This window comes from Pan paniscus, chromosome 18 (genome assembly GCF_029289425.2).
Source record: "Pan paniscus chromosome 18, NHGRI_mPanPan1-v2.0_pri, whole genome shotgun sequence".
NCBI lineage: Eukaryota > Metazoa > Chordata > Mammalia > Primates > Hominidae > Pan > Pan paniscus.
Window position 1 is genome coordinate 81,934,163 of NC_073267.2, and position 17,187 is coordinate 81,951,349.

At 44.0% G+C, this 17,187-nt stretch overlaps 1 protein-coding gene across 1 annotated transcript in view; it reads left to right on the forward strand.

Moving 5' to 3' along the window:
• PMFBP1 (polyamine modulated factor 1 binding protein 1) overlaps positions 1-17,187 on the forward strand; it is a 165,867-nt gene that overhangs the window by 85,229 nt on the left and 63,451 nt on the right. Inside the window, exon 7 of the mRNA XM_063597724.1 lies at positions 6,150-6,292. The gene's annotated coding sequence lies outside the window, so the exon portion shown is untranslated. The remainder of the gene's footprint in view (positions 1-6,149; positions 6,293-17,187) is intronic.

Genomic DNA, 17,187 nt, shown 5'->3' on the forward strand with positions numbered 1-17,187 from the left:
CCAGGTTCAAGTGATTCTCCTGCCTCAGCCTCCCGAGTAGCTGGGACTCCAGGAGTGCACCACCATGCCCAGCTAATTTTTGTATTTTTAGTAGAGACAGGGTTTCACCATGTTAGCCAGGCTGGTCTTGAACTCCTGACCTCAGGCCATCCGCCCACCTCGGCCTCCCAAAGTACTGGGATTACAGGCATGAGCCACCACACCCAGCCACATTTTTAATGTTCCTTTTGCATGACGTTCAACATAGACTTTCTGAGGACTGGGCTCTGCATTGTCTTCACTTAGCTCTTCAAGCAGGTCTTCTTAAAAGTGACATTCATAAAGCGGGGAGGTCACTGAAAGGCTAGGGCCATGCAAAGGCTGTCAGCCACGGAAGATGCTGCCCCCTGCCTCAGAACACAGGCGGACTGCTGACAACACCTGAACCGACAGGGGAGAGGTGACCTTGGGTTGGAAACAAAGGGCTAAGCCCGGGAAGCATGCTTCCTAGTTCCCTGCAACAGCACAGCCACTCACCCTAGGCAGCGCAAGAGCACAGAAAACAAAGCCTCATTTGGCATCTCTGATATCATCTTTGGAAGTGAATAAGACAAATAACTTAAAAGGGGCAGGGGAGATCGATGACGCTGCTAACTTGAGACTGTCCATAGGAGAGGTTCTGATTTATCAGCCTTCATAGAAGCTGATAAGCTCTTGAAATGAGTGTTCTGTGATCGGCGGCCGTACCTCCTGGTAGTCTGTGTTGCTCTCCTGGTTGGGGTGGGTGGGGGTGGGGGGATGTGACTGTGACAGGGACTGAAAATACACACTGTGATTCCATCATTCACCGATCCACGGGTTTGCCTTATTATGATGGGGCTGTTACTTGTGTCAACCCCAGGTATAGCCCAAAGCTGGTGGGAATTATATTGCAGCACAGGTTTGGGGTGGGGGGAGAAAAAACTGCTACTAAAAGTGGAGACCGGTCATTTTTTAATTGGTATTATTATGAAAGCTATGTTCCTTGCATTAGCAGACAGAGCCAGAGAAACCGTGCAGCCATTCGGAAAGGAGGAGGGCAGCTCTCCCCAGGGCAGGGGGATGTGCGGGATCCAGCAGGGAGAGGGAAGCTATTATTAAAAATAAGAATAAAAAAATAGAGCTGTAAAGTGGGTGAGTAGCCCTCCTGAATATTGGTGCTGAACAGTGTCTGAGCACTGGCTGGGGCTGCCTGAGTAAGATTAAAATCTGCAGGGAAATTTTGTTCCTTAGCACTGGCAGAAATTAGGAATAAATTCAATTGCATTCTGCACAATAGCTGGAAGCGATTGAGGTTAAGTGGCCTCGCTCTCTGATGTGTTAGTATTACTGAGCACTCTCTGCTCACGTGACTTGGTGCGATCTGCTCTTGGAACACGTCGCCATGGCAACTGATGATTTCTATTACAGTACATTCAAGTTCACATTCTAGGCCTGTCATACGCTTGGAAATTTCCAGTTAAAATATTTATTTATGAAAAAGGCAAAAAGAAAAGAAAAGCCACCCCCAGACTCTTTCAGGGATAGAAAACAAAAAGGTGCCCCCAACGAAGAATGATTCATCTGCCAACAAGAAGGGAATGCTGCGTTTTCACTCAGCTGTTGCCACTAAACAAAAAATGTCCCATGGGGTGGCCAACTTTGTCAGGGAGGGGACAAGTTGGAATCTTAGCTGCTGTGGTTTGGTGTGCAGATGTGATGTTGCACTGGATGCAGAGTGACAGAAGTGGCCCTAAAAACCTGCAGATCAGAGTCTCCATTTGACCCTCTGAGGCACACTGCTCCAATTTCAGCTTCTCGCTAAGGTTCTGCACTTTATCTTAGTCAATCCTCAGCAGGGAAAGAGCTGCACTCTCTCCTCAGCCACAAAGAAGGGGTGGAGGGAGCTCTCACTGGGTGGGTCAATATTCTGGGGTCCCTGGGGATTCCAAGGCTGACCCCAGTGGAGGAGGAGGGCAGCCGGGGACATAACGTGGCAGACTGCTCTCTCGAGGAAGCCATAACCTTGTCCATGACAGAGTTCCATGTGGCTTTCTCTGTACTCCTCCCAGACACTGCCCATGGAGCCCTGGGTACCCCCAGCCCTTTTAGGAAGACTACTATTTAAGTGTGTATATGCCTGCTGGCTTCTCCCTGGAGAAAGACAGCCAAAGGTTAAACTAAACCTTTCCTGAGAAAGAAAGCATTATTTCTGGACCATGCATGATGCAGGGTTGCTAACAAGGCCTCCTGGCTTCTCATGCTTTTTTCCCTTAGTCAAGCACATTAAATATGTTAATAAAAGATTCCCCAGTGCTTTCTCTATCAGAAGCTTCCAGGTGGCTGCAATGACCATAGGTGCCCAATTACCTGGTGAGGGCATCCCATGACTCACAGATGGTTTTTTCCCTAGCTATTAAAATCTCCATGATCTTCTTTTGCACTGTGGCTTCTGCTGAGTCTGATTGGACTCACACTCTGGTTCGTAGCTGGAACCCACTTTGTACAAAGGGGCAGTGTTTCCTGGACTTGCTTGATCATTAGAGTCACTGGGCTGCTTGTTTAAAATGCATATTCCCAAGGGGACCTCAGACCTACTGAGTCAGAGTCTCCAGGGCAGAGACCTGAGAATCTGTATTCTTATAATCAAGCAAATGTAAGTCACACTGCACTTGGTTTGTAGAGCCTATCAGCAATATTAGGGCTATCTTTCAAAAATTATCTTGCTGACATACTCCTAATGTCTCTCTATAAGGCATTGGGCCAGGAGTCTTCTGGGAAATTCCTAACCATTATTGGTGCAGAATGGCACGAGAGATTGGACAATATTAAAGAGTGGATTGATGGTTGTGGTCCTGGAGATTCCCCAGTGGAGGCACGGATGAATTCAGTCCCATTAATATGAATGTATTCTCTATGCAACCAAATAGTCATCCCATGTGTAAGAAAATAACTTCTTCAACTCAGATTAACCAATGTGCTTACCCAGCTGCTCCACAACAGGAGTGCCGTGCATGTAGAACAGATACCACTCTTTGGAGTGTGAGTGAAATGGTAGGGTTAGATTTTTAGTCCCACTCAGCAGCTTTGCCTATGAGGATTTACAAGACAGGTGTTATGTTTACTGATTGCTAACTGCACATGTCAGAGGTTGGGGGAGGCAGCGTCAAAGATGGCAGTGTTAAAGAAAGAAACCTGGCCAGGGAAGTGCCAGTTCTGTACTACAGAGAAGACACCAAGCACAGAAGAAGCCCCCGTACCCTGTACTCTATTTGTCTAACACAAATGAGTGTTGCCCAGACACCCAACTCTTTGAAGGAATCCTAGATAAAGACTTTGGTGTTGGTACCATTCGTATTGATCTTTCTCCCGTATCTGGGAGCAGGAGGAGGGGTTGCTGAACTTTCAGTTGTTCTGTGGATCCAAAAGAGCATTCATGTAAGGTGGACTCAGGGGCATCTGCAGAAATTAGAGCAACCAGGGTTAGTTTCTGAATCAGTTCAAGAGTTTTTGAAAGCTCCTTCTCTCTCTCTCTCTCTCTCTTTCACACACACACACACACACACATTCTGTAAGCTCTGAGAGAGAGAGAGATTTAACACACTTACAGTCTTTACTAGAGTCCAGAATCATGAATACAAAAATGACTTTTTCAGATTCTGCAGTGGATTGCAGACCTGCAGGCCCTACTCAGCCAAGGAAAGGCAGGACCCCCAGCCCAGGACGGCCCTGGCCAAGCCTAGCTCAGGCCGCAGCCTTTGTGTGGGACAGCAGCATCACCTAGTGCTGCTGAGGTTTAAGTACAAGCTTTTCCCTGAGAACGCTCCAATGTGATCAAACTGTATAACAAGATCAATTATCCACATTAATGAAAGAGAGTAGTAGTATTTACAGCAATCCCAAACTGGAGATAACATCCAGGTCTGTTTTTCACTTAGCTTGGAATGTATTCAGTGACTATGTAGCATTTGAGTTTTCCATAAAGTAACATAAAAGAGTGTATGGCTGGGCTCATGCAGGCAGGATGGATGGGGGAGGCAGGAGGGGTTAGCAAGGTTAAAGCGGGGCTGGGTTCTTGTGTCAGTTCAGGTCCTTCAAGAAGCAGATGGTGTTAGAAGTGCAAGAGATTCAGTGAAAGATAAAGGGAGAGGGAGCGGAAGCGGGCAGGGAGAGCCATCAGACTTCAGTGTAGGTCTGACATCTGTGAAAAGGAGAGGGGGAAGGAAGGAAGATGAGGTAGGAGGAGCCTCAGACTGCAGTGCGGCTCAGAGAACAGCTTGACCAGCCCAACAGGACAATCTGGTGCAAAGATCACCTATTGAGGAGTCCTGCACTGGCCAGAAAATGTGGGCCCTGGTGCCATCGCTGCACCCAGTCATTGGCCGGAAGCTGCCCTGGAGACATTGACAGCTGGAGGCTGTCCGCAAAGTGCACTCCCTGGGGCAAGTTCTCTGTCAAGGGAGACCCGAACAGCAAGCCTCCACGGCTGCTGCAGATTGAGGGGAAGTTGTCTCAAATCACATATTTACCTGCAGATCCCCAGGTCCACAAACTGTCAAAAACAGAATGAAGGAACACTATGGATTGATGCATCTAAATTGATGAGTGTAAAATCTAGCACTTGTTCTCATACCATTAACTAATGTAAGCCAGAAAGAGGAACTCCTGAGCAGCCTTTATTAAGCATGGATTTTTAAACAGCAAGTGGCCTGCCTTCTGAGGTGTGTTCTCTGCCCAGGAAACCAAGTTCAGTGTCAACAACCTAGAACACCAACAGTGCCTTAGCTTCTTTGTCAAGGATGGATTTGGGTCTGAAAATATCTATATCCTGCCCAAAGCATGAACAGTGACCTCACATCTCTACCGATTCTCTCACTCCCATGAATGGTCTTTAATACTATTGACCATGAGATACCACTGCCCAGATGATATGACCTGATCTCTGTATTTAAAAACATTAAGGAACTTGCTCAAGCTCAAAGATTTTCAGAAATCCAATTTGGGTGAATTAAGAAACACAGATAGCACTACAGGCAAGGGCACAAAGTTTTCAAATCACAGTTAAGCCACAAAGGCCCAGGATGCCTTGAATAAAAAATGCAACGAATCACTTGACAAAGAATCTTGAAAAGATCTAAGGATGGAAGAAAGCCCACTGCAGAAATAGAGAAAGGATGAGGAAGAGCCAAAAAAAAAAGAATGTGCAACTCTTTCTAAGGCTCATGGAGGAAAGATAAGAGCAGCTGCAGAGAAAGCAGAATGAGTTTTTAAACTGGTCTTTAAAAAAGAAAAATAAAGAAAGGGAGCATAGATAATTAGGAAGTAATGAAGACTTTTAAATATAGATGTTGAAATATACCGGGTAAGGGAATACTTGAAAACATGGTACAATATGTAAATCAGCAGGTCCAGAGAATCCACATTCCCCAACCTTAAGAGAATTAGATAATGAACTCGCTGAACTACTGACCATTATTTTCAAAGGCTCCAAGAGATCAGGGGACTATAAAATGAAAATATTTGACCAGTCTTTTACCAAATTAAAAAAAAAAAAAGCAGCCTTGATAATTACCATACCTGCCACTATAGACTCTTCCACCTCATGGGGAGGTTGTAATGACAAATGGAACTAGAAATATTAACCCACCCTGTGGAAAACTTGGGGAGGTGTGGTTAGCTAGCGGTGGTATGTGTGCGCCATGCTGATGGACTGGAGCCGGGCACATATGATTGGGGTAATACAGATGTTTGAATTTTTGTTCAATAGAATGCATTTGGGGGTTGTGTAATTGTATTTCTTTTTTTTTTTTTTCCTCACTGATATAAAGTCAGTTTGCATCCCCAGAGAGCACTGCAAGGGAGAAAAGTTCTTCATAGTAGGTATCAATGATTTTAAATTTTCCATCCACAGATGGATAATGGACTATAGGTCACATAAAAAATCTCCAAGCTTTCTCTTTAATAAATAGACTAGTACAAGCTATTTTTCATTTTCACAAAATAATATATTACTCTTCTAGAAAGACAAAAAATACAGATAAGCAATAATGATAATCACCTAAAATCTTGTCCCTGTTTATACAATTTGGTGTTTTTGCCTTCACAATTTTTTTCATACATATAAATTTATTTATTTATTTATTTATTTTTAGAGACAGAATCTCACTGTGTCACTCAGGCTGGAGTGCAGTGGCACCATCATGGTTCACTGCAGCCTCAAACTCATGGGCTCAAGCAATCCTCCCACCTCAGCTTCTTGAGCAGGTAGGACTACAGGTGTGCACCACTACACCAGGTAATTTTTATTTTATTTTATTGTAGAGACAGAATCTCACTCTGTTGCCCAGGCTGCTCTCGAGCTCCTGGCCTCAAGTGATCCTCTCACCACAGCCTCCCATAGTGCTGGGATTACAGGCGCGACCTACCATGCCTGGCCAGAAGTTATCTTTATAAAAATTAGAGGGTCCTCCATATAGGGTGGTCCATGTAACTGTTGTTATTATATAATTGTTATGTATTATATAGCTGCTTTTTTCCCACTCAATATAACGTGCACATTCTTTCATCATTTTAAATCACTGCATATTTAACCAATAACTTTTGGACATTTAGATTATGTCTTCTTTTTTTTTTTTTTTTTTTTTTTGAGACAGAGACTCCCTCTGTCACCCAGGCTGGAGTGCAGTGGCAGGATCTCGGCTCACTGCGACTTTCGCCTCCCGAGTTCCAGCGATTCCGCTGCCTCAGCCTCCTGAGCAGCTGGGACTACAGGCATGTGCCACCACACCTGGCTAATTTTTTGTATTTTAGTAGAGACGGGGTTTCACCATATTGGCCAGGATGGTCTCGATCTCCTGACGTGGGATGGTCTTGATCTCCTGATCTGCCTGCCTCCGCCTCCCAAAGTGCTGAGATTACAGGTGCAAGCCACCACACCTGGCCCTGCAGTTAACATCCTTAAAAAAAATCTTTGCATACTTATTCTATTCTTCCCTTAGAATAAAATCCTGTAAGGGGTATTGCTTGGCCCATTGTATTTTTTTAAGGACTTTAATTCCATCCATATTGCTAAATTACTTTCAAGAAAAAAGGCAATTAACACTCTACAAACAATACATGAAACTGCCAGTTCCCTTCTACGTGCACCAACTAGATTTAATAAAATTAAAAATTTTTCAGTACAATAACATATTTAGCATCCTATAACAGTTGAATTGGGACCATTAGGTGAAACAAAATACCTGAGGAAATGTGTGTGTTTTCTAAAGTGACATTAAACTATTAGGGAATTCTGTCTCTCTCTCTCCTCTCAAACGTGTGTGTCTCTTCTTCCCTCCCTCCTTCCATCTCTTTCTTTCTCTCTCCTTACCTCCCTCCTCTTAGGAGGATACATATGTGATAAAAGTATTTTTTAATCACAGGTAAATAATAAACACAAAATTCAGGATGGTGGGGAGAGGCAAGGGTCAGAGGAATGCCACAAGGAGAAACACTTAGAAGCCACATATTGGTAATGTTTCAGCTCGCAGGGGATCACACACACACATTTGATCATTCTGCTTCATAGCTTATGTATATGCTGTAAGCATCTGAATGTATTAGCTACAGAGTGGGGATTATGCATTGCACACTCAGTAGTTAGCAAATTTCATTTTCCAATATGTAAAATCGGGTTCTCATGTCCCCAAAGAGTGGAAGCAGTTTTTCACTGCTAAAACCAGGCCCGATACTTTACTAGCTGGGTGCCTGCCAGGACAGAGCCTCTTCAGAGGATTCCAGAATTCCCCAGAGAGGTGGCTGTGCCCTCATACCTCAAGAGGAGAACTCCTTCCTGCTGGAGAACCAGGAATGGAGAAAAATGAACCAGAACGTACAATAGATACAACTTCTCAAGGAATTACCTAAGGCTCAGGACTATGACCTTACCCATTCTCCTGTACTTTTCTAAAAATAGATCCCCAATTCTGGTAAACTGTTCAGAGAAAATAGCCTATTTTTAAAGGAGAGCTCCTAAATAGCTAAATCATTTTGCTTAAGCAATGAGCCAAGTCGCTTCTAATGAGGTTGTAGCATTACTGGAAATAAGAGATATATTTAAATAAATAGTCCATACATTGCTCCAATAAATCACTTGAAAAATATTCTCGAATGTACTAAATGTGTTTTTAGTGGCATGTGCCTGACCTTTCTGGAAGAAGAAAGATAATGCTAGAACATTTTGAGAATAAACATTTATCCAAATTAGTAGGCAAGACACTAGTAAAATTGTTTTACATTTTCTTAACACCTTTAACTATACCCTGCGCTTCCGAAACAATTTATTTTTCCTACCTTTAATAAAATACAGAATCTGTCTGTAAAGTAGCAGGAATATAGGGGCAGAAAGTTTTTTGATGACCCAATGAGAAATCCTATAATGGCCCTATTACCTCAAGGCCTCGGGCAGGATGGATGGATGTATTTGCAGCATTTCCTGAAATGACTTGCAGGCCATAAAATTTTCATGTTTTATGACTGTATTTCCAAGTGTTTTAAAATCAGTGTCATGTTCTTTTTTCATAATATTCACAATAAAAATGTGAATAAGACCCATTCATTCATTCAACAAACACACAAAGAACCTTCTCTTTGCCTGGTACTCCGTTAAGGAAGCCTAGGTCTTCCCTCAAAGTCCTCACGATCTAAGATGTCCTATAAAGCTTCCTGTATTAAATCTGCAACCGAACCTGTTAATGTTATGCTTCACTGCCTGAAAGAAATAATAATTACATTGTGCCCCAAAGAGTGTGTGCTCAGATTGAGGTGTGCCAGAGAGAAGTTCTGAGGCTCAGTCTTCTTCATCTGGTCTGCCTCCCCAACCCCACCTCTCTCTCACCCCCGCAACTCTCTGTTCTCCCGCCTGCCTCTGACCCTAAGCTAGGCTCACTCTCTTTCCTTCCATCCCATTTCACTCCCTCTCTGTCGCTCCCTTTCCCTTTCTTTTCTCTCTCTCCCCTCTTCCCTTTATTATGAAACTTCTAGAAAGACATTCACAGCACTCTCTCTTCCCATCAGTTCTTCATCAGTAAGTGTAACTGCAGTCCTCTGTTCTACCCACCCTGTGTTCACTAAGGTCAGAAGCAAAATTGCCTTTGCAAAGATTATGACAGTGAGAGAAATCAAGCATGGCTGAATCCATCTTGCCTCTAGCTTCACGAGCTGGCTGTCCACTCTCATTCCTGGGTATAGGCCAAGTTAACCATGGGAGGAATTTCGTTCATGGTTTAACTTTGAAGCAAGGATGATAATAGTCCGTCCCTAAAACCAACCCCCTCCTTGCTCAGAGACTGAATAAAACTAACAAAGGTCAGGAGATTAGGATTATGGGAGAGGCCTGAATTCTACTTAAAATGTAGACATAGTTTCTATAATCCCTTACTGCTTAGGAGTCATGTAGCCAAAGGTCACAAGATTTGTGACTTCCCCGATTGCTGCTATAGATAACGTTGCTAGTGTAGAACCTAAGATTGGTTTTTTGAGATGTTTTTTCAGAATTTTGCATTCTAGCAACTGACTGACTGCCTGCCAAGACCCGTGACTCGTGACTCAACCAGTCCCATGACCCTCACCCAGAGGCAGATTCAGCATACAAGGACTATTTTCCACACCCCTATGATTTTATCCTCAACTAATCAGCAGCACCCATTCCCTAGCCTCCTACCCACAAAATTATCCATTAAAAACCCTACCCTCTGAGTTATCAGGGAGACTGATTTAAGTAATAACTGTCTTCCATGTGACTAGCTTAGCATTAATTAAACTCTGTCTTTACTTCAATACCATGGTCTCAGTGAATTGGTCTTATCTTTGCAGCAGGCAGGAAGACCCCTTGGGCAATTACAGCAGAGGCTCCTAATCTCCAAAAGAATGGCTTGGTTTTCCTCTTACTTGAACTTCTGTAGCAGCTGACACTGTGGACTCTGCCATAATTTATCTTCCTTCTCCTCTTTGGAGAGGCCCCTCCTCTGGTTTTCCTTCTGTGGGCTCCTTCTCAGCCCTCTTTGCCAGTTCCCTTTCTCTGCCCATTCCTTCAAGATTGGCACTCACACCCCAGACAGCATCTCTTCGTATGCCACTGCTCTGACCACTGGATCTCTCCTTGTGGGCCACACGTGGTCACACATCAGTGCCCTTGAACAAGCTTGTCCCATTCATCTTCCAGGGACTGGCTTAAAGGGACGGCAGCATGTGGTGGCTGAGGGCATGGACTCTGGAGCAAGATGGTGTGAGTTCAAATCCTGGTTCTGCATTGATGAGCTGTGTAGCCTTGGGAACATTACTTAACCTCTCTGTGCCTTAGTTTCCTCAACTGTAGAATGAAAATAATCATAGTGTCTGCCTCTGGAGGTTGTTGGGAGAATTAATGAGCTAATATTTGTAAAGTCCATAGCACGGTGCCTGGCACATCCAAAGTACTGTGTATTTGTTCAAAAAAAAAAAAGTCAACACTAAAAGTATTTTCCAAATGCCGAAGCTTTTAATCATCTCCTACCGACCGTTTGTCACCATGTGTTACACTTTTTAGATAAGTGCCTCCCCAGGGCACTCTGCGCTCCCTTGGTCGGGGACCCTGTCCTAGTCACCTCTAAATCCTAGCCTGGCACAAGGCAGGTCTCTGCAAATGTTTGCTAAATGAGCAGGAGGTCATAACAGATGGGTTTTCCATGGCCGCCGAGCTTAATAGCAAATTAGGGAGTATGGGCATAGAATTTCCTTGGGAAGTATTTTGGCGGGGGTGGGGTTGAGGTAATGTTAGGCACCAGCGCTTTCCATTCCCACAACTTCTTCAGTCCAGTAAACTGATCAGCTGACAGGAGCCATAATCATGCCAAGCCCAATTAATCCACACCAGAATGGCACACACTGTACCTTTCTGTATCCCATCAGTTGAGTTTTATTTTCCATCCTTCATACCTGTTTCCTTCTCTGTGTGTACTTTATGAGCTTCATATGTAAAGCATGAAAAATCCAATAAAACATGAAAACCACAAGTCAACAGTGCTTTATTCAAGAATATTCCTATTAATCAAGAAACTTTCCCAAGTAATGTGCTCAATCCACCCACCAGGTGCCAGGTGGCAATAGGTGCTTAGGGAGAGGGTTAGGGAGCACGTAAGAGAGAAGAACTGTGCCCCCTGGCCTTGGAAAGCTCTCAGTGCTGTCTATGATTAGAATACACCATCCCCTTCCTAGGAAAACATCTTTAGAAATCAAAGGTGTTCATAACCCACTAATGCATCTGTACCTTTAATTAGCCCAATCAAGCATATAACTTGGAAAAATCTCTCACCTCTTTTGCTCCTTTCAACTAGTTTCTGAACACTGCATTTTCTAGTAAGATTTCACTGCATAACAAGCAGTAATGAAATGACCAATATTAACCCATTGTTATATTAAACAAACTACATCATTGGCTGCTGGCATTCTATAGTCTTGGGGTTTGAAATGGGTTCTATCCTATGATGAAAACATTTGGCATTTGCCTAATGAGACCATTCTTGTACCTACAAAGGAAAAGAGACATTGTATTTAAACATTTCATGTTAATGACAGCATGTTCAGCACTTTCTGCTCACAGCCACATCTGTGGGTGAGGCAGGTTTCTCGATATTAAATGCTGCAGTTGGGCCCATATTCTTAGTGAGGTGTCTGATTGGCTACTCCCCAAATACAACTTAAATTGGCTTAAAATAGAACAATCACATGCTAACCCGGTAGCATTAGCAACTCTATTAACAGCCAATTTCACATCCACACCAGAGGGAGTAAAAGGTAATTTGCTCATTATCAACACCCTTCGGCAGTGGGAGGAAATGACTGTTCATCAGAAAGTATTTTCCAACATAACAATAGCAGTGCCCATATGTAACCACCTCACTCTCCCTTCCCTTCCACGACTTGATCACTGAAGAACCGCTATAGGAAAAAGGCTTTGCAATATAAACAGGTTCAATATAAGAAGTCTCACCACTCCCCCTCCAAAATCAGCCCTACCATCATCTCACCTTTGCTCTTTAGGGTTACAAGTGAAGTGTTTGGCAAATCACCCTACAGGGTACAGGGTGGATCCCAGTATAATATTAGATAATATCATGTAGACATTGTCTAGACCAAAAAGCTTCCCCATCCCTATGACTTGACTAGTACCCCAGACAGCTTTAACCCAATGAGTTGAATGTGGACAGATCTTGGAGCCCACTGTAACCAAATCTATAATCTGCAGACTCATCTAAGGATGGAAGATACTGGACCATTCAAAATTGTAGTATTGTCCTAATGATTATTTTAAATCGCATCCACTATCAATCTTTATTTAGTAAATGTTTCTTCAGAAGTTAAGTTTCTTTGTTTGCTTGCTTTTATTATTTTATTATTTTTATTTTTTTTGAGATGGAGTCTCACTTTGTCACCCAGCCTGGAGTGCAGTGGTGTGATCTTAGCTCATTGCAACCTCCACCTCCCGGATTCAAGCGATTCTCCTGCCTCAGCCTCCTGAGTAGCTGGGATTACAGGCGCACACCACCATGCCCAGCTAATTTTTGTATTTTTAGTAGAGATGGGGTTTTGCCATGTTGGCCAGGCTTGTCTCGAACCCTTGACCTCAGGTGATCTGCCCACTGAGGCCTCCCAAAGTGCTGGGATTACAGATGTGAGCCACCTCGCCCAGCCTGTTTGCTTGCTTTTAATTGCTGCTTAATAAACTTCTATAAATGTGTTTATATATTTGGATATAATATAATATTACAGTGACAAATTAAAGAAATAGATTTCACACCTATCACTCTGCTCAACTGGCTATTTTTATTTGAAGAGTCATCTCCTAACTCCTGTCTAGCTTTCTAGGCCTTCTGCTCTGCTTCCTCTCTCTGTCTATTCGGTCTCCCACACACAGAAGTCAGGCTAATGTACACGAAGCAATTGTTGATGTGTCTCTCCCCAGCTCGAAAACCTTCATGGCTCCCTGTTGCCTCTAGATAAATTTCAGACTCTGAATTCTAGCATCTACAGCTCTTCCCATTCCAGCCTCTCCTTCTCTTCCAGCTTCAGCTTGAAAATTTCATTTCTCCTCAACATCTTAGAATATAGCCCATCTTCATCTGTCAGAATCAAAAGTAGGATCAAATGCAACTATCTCCATAAAATCTTTCTTAATTATTTGAATAGAAAGTGATCCACTGCACCTCTGAATAGCAGAAGCCATTTGGAACATACTGCAAATTCAAAGTAGATTACAGGGGAGCTTCTTCCAGAACTTGAAAATGAGAGAAAAGTTATTCTGGGAGAGCTGGACCATACCCAGCGTCACCTTAGAGAGACAGGATAAATCTCAGATCTGCAAAACTTGACTGGACCAGAGTAGTCTATGTAAGAAAGAGCTTATCAATCTCATGATGCAGACGGGTGGAACATATAGTCCCAGAGGGAATGATGGGTGGACCCCTCCTAGCTCTGTCCTGGAGAGAGGGAGCCTTAGCCAACAGACTGATTGTATCAGCCCCAAGATCTTTGCTATCTAAGATAGTTACAAGATGCTGTCCTAGTCAGTTATAATTCAATATCAGATTATTTCAGTATCCCTTACTTCTGATTCTGTCACCCAAAACTCTCTTTGGCTTCTCATATTGGTCTACCTCTGGAGAGAGTGTGTGCTGGCCGTGTGGACTGAAAATATTCCAGTTCTCATGACAGTGATCTCTTACTGCAAATTAGTTAATTTGGCTCTTCATTCTTTCAGTAAATATTACTGAGCATCCACTATGTGCCAGTTATTTCTCTACTCACTTCAGGTAAGATGGTGAACAAAAATTTACAATCCCTTGATCTATGGAGTTTGCAGTCTAGAGGGAGATACACACAAGTATGCCCACAATTCTAATATAGTGTGAGGACTGCCCTGGTGGGGACGTTCAGATCAGGAAGGGAGCATGTGCTTGGAGGAAGAACCCAAGCTTGGGGATTCAGAGAAGGCTTTGTAGAGGAAATGATATTTACCCTGAGTTCTGAGTTAACCCAAAGATGATGGGAGGAGAGAAATGGAATAATGCACATAGCTGTAGCACAAGCAGAATGGTCCAAGGACTGGGTGTGTGTCCAAGAAACTGAACATAGTTCAGTAGAGCCCTGGCGGGAAACGTAAAGAAGGGCAGGGAGGAGGGTCAGAAAACAGGACACAAGGCTGTGCGCGGTGGCTCATGCCTGTCATCCCAGCACTTTGGGAGGCCAAGCTGGGTGGATCACTTGAAGTCAGGAGTTCAAAACCAGCCTAGGCAACATGGTGAAACCCCGTATCTACTAAAAATACAAAAATTAGCCAAGCCTGATGGTGCACAGCCATAATCCCAGCTACTCAGGAGGCTGAGGCAGGAGAATCACTTGAACCTGGGAGGCGGAGGTTGCAGTGAGCCAAGATTGCACCACTGCACTCCAGCCTGGGTGACACAGCGAGACTCCGTCTCAAAAAAAAAAGAAAACAGGACACAGATGAAGAAAGGCCTCCTAAACCATTTAAGGAGCGCTTTACCTTGAGAGCAATGGATAATTATTAAAAGGCTTTAGGCAAGCAAATGACATGATCGTATCTCTGGTTGTTGGAGGAGTGGGCGGTAGTATTGGGGTTGAGGAGAAGAGGACCAATATAGAAGATTAATTGGGAAGATCCAATAGGCAGGACATGGTAAGTGATGGGATGAAGGGTCTGGGAGTTGAAGTGAGTGAGAGAGAAATACAAAGAAGAATCAAGATGGTGCTTAGATTTCTGGGCTGGAACAAATGAAGTAGATGGCAGTTCCTTTCACTGATGCAGTATATAGTAGTGGTTAAGAACAAATTCCAGAGTTGGGCTACTTGAGTTTGAATTCCACCTTTACCCCATGGTACTCTGTGATCTTGGGCAAGTTTATTCACATCTCTGTGCCTTAGTTTCTCATTTACAATAAAAATAACCACAGTACCCATAGGGCTGTTATGCAGATTACATAAGTTAATAGTGAAGTGCTCGGAATTGTGCCTCTCCTTCTCACACAATAAACGTTATGCAAGTTTGTTAAATACCTTAAAAAGGTGATATCAGAGGAGAAGCAGGTTTGGAGTAGAGGCTTACGGATTTAGTGTTGGAGAGATTGAATTGCAGAAGCCTGTGGGTCAGTGGAGCACACCTGTGTAGAAGGCAGTTGTTATCCAGATCTGGAGCTCCAGATGGAGAGCTGTGCTGGAGATGTTATTGTAGGAACAACCTGATATGGATGATAACTGAAATCTGACAAGAGAGAACAAGACCAGGGAGGATGTAGAGTGAGAATGGGGAGGACAAGACCAGGAAGACCAGGAAGAACCTGGGACCATTTCAGGAATGGCCAGAAGGAGAGGACTTGCCAAGGAAGTGAAGGAGCCATCAGAAGAGCAGGAGGAAGTCTGGGAGAGAGTCTCAGAAACCAAGGACAGAAAGCATTTCTAGAAGGAGAAAGTGCTTCTAGAAAATATTTCTAGAGGTAGCCACTGATGTCAAGTTTGGGAGATACAATAAGGACCAAAAAGGGTCCCCTGGAGTTGACAACCAAAACTTTGACCTTGGCCATTCAGAGTTGCTGCCACCAGGGTAGGGGTGACAAGGTGAATATGGGGAAAGGGGGATAGAGGAAATATCAAGAGGCAGCAAATGCGAACAATTCATCCATGAAGATGAGAAGTGAGGGGCAGAGAGGAGAGAGAAGACGGTGGCTGGAGGAGGGCAGGAGAGGATGTTTTCCCCCAGTATAATAGAAGATAGTTGCTCATAGGTAACTACTGTTATGGGTTTAGTTGTGTTGCCCCCACCCCAATTCATATGTTAAAGTCCTGACCCCCTGAACCTGAGAATGTGACCTTATTTGGAAATAGCATCATTGCAGATGTAATGAGTTAAGATGAGGTCAACCTGGAATAGGGTGGCCCCCTAATCCAATATGACTGGTGTCCTTATAAAAGGGAAATTTGGAGACAGACATGCACATAGGGAGAACACCATGTAAAGATGAGGGCAGAGACTGGGATGATGAGTCTACAAGCCAAGGAGCACCAAAGGTGGCCAGCAAACTGCCAGAAGCTAGCAGAGAGACATGGAACCAATTCTCCATCACAGCCCTTAGAAGGAACCAACCCCACCAACACCTTGATCTTGGACTCCCAGCCTCTGGAGCCACCTAGAGTGTGGTATTTTGTTACAGTAGCCCTAGGCAACTAATATGCCTGCATATGAGACTTCCTGTTATTTACCTTATAAACTAAGATCCCACCAGGAAGCAGATGGCATGCTCAAGCTGAGTAATTTGTGGACTACTTCATAGAGGGACTAGGCATAAAGGTGTGGCCATGGTATAAGGAAGCTACAAGGTGGCATGCAGTGCCCAGGTATAGTAAGGGTAGGTCTTGATCACCTCCAAGCCTCAGGGGCCAGGGGAGGGAGCAGACCTGAAATGGGGAGTGGAGAAGGCCCCAAGTCCCTCTGGGGACCTGGCAGGGCAGAATCTGAGGACCCAGTCCCCTCCCCCACTGACCTTCCTGCTGATGTTCCACACTGGTCAACCAAGCAGGGGCCAGAGAGCAGAGGGCAAGAGAGCTGGTTGATGCAGCTCATGGGACACAGAGCAGAGGGGAGAGAGGCAGAGAGTATGTGAGGGGCAAAGGAAAACCCAGCGCAACTCCGTATCACATTTTGAAACCAACAGGACTGTTACATATTCAAATGTTGAAACATTAACATGGTAATAAGAAGAACTACTGGAGAGGGAGAGGCTACAGCACAAGGTAGCTCATTATAGGGCACGGGTATTTTTGGAGTTACACTTCTCATCGTACATTTCTGCTTCACCCAATGCATACTGGGTTCTCAGCACTTTTGAATTAATAAGTAAGTTCATATTTATAGTCTCTGTTTCTCCTTTCATCTTTGGAAATAATCACTGAGAGAGACATTTCCTGCTATCCCCTAACCTCTTGGCCTTTTTTTTTTTTTTTTTTTTTTTTTGAGACGGAGTTTCACTCTGTTGCTCAGGCTGGAGTGCAGTGGTATGATCTCAGCTCACTGCCACCTCTGCCTCCCAGGATCAAGTGATTCTCGTGCCTCAGCCTCTCAAGTAGCTAGGATTACAGGTGTGCACCACCATGCCTGGCTCA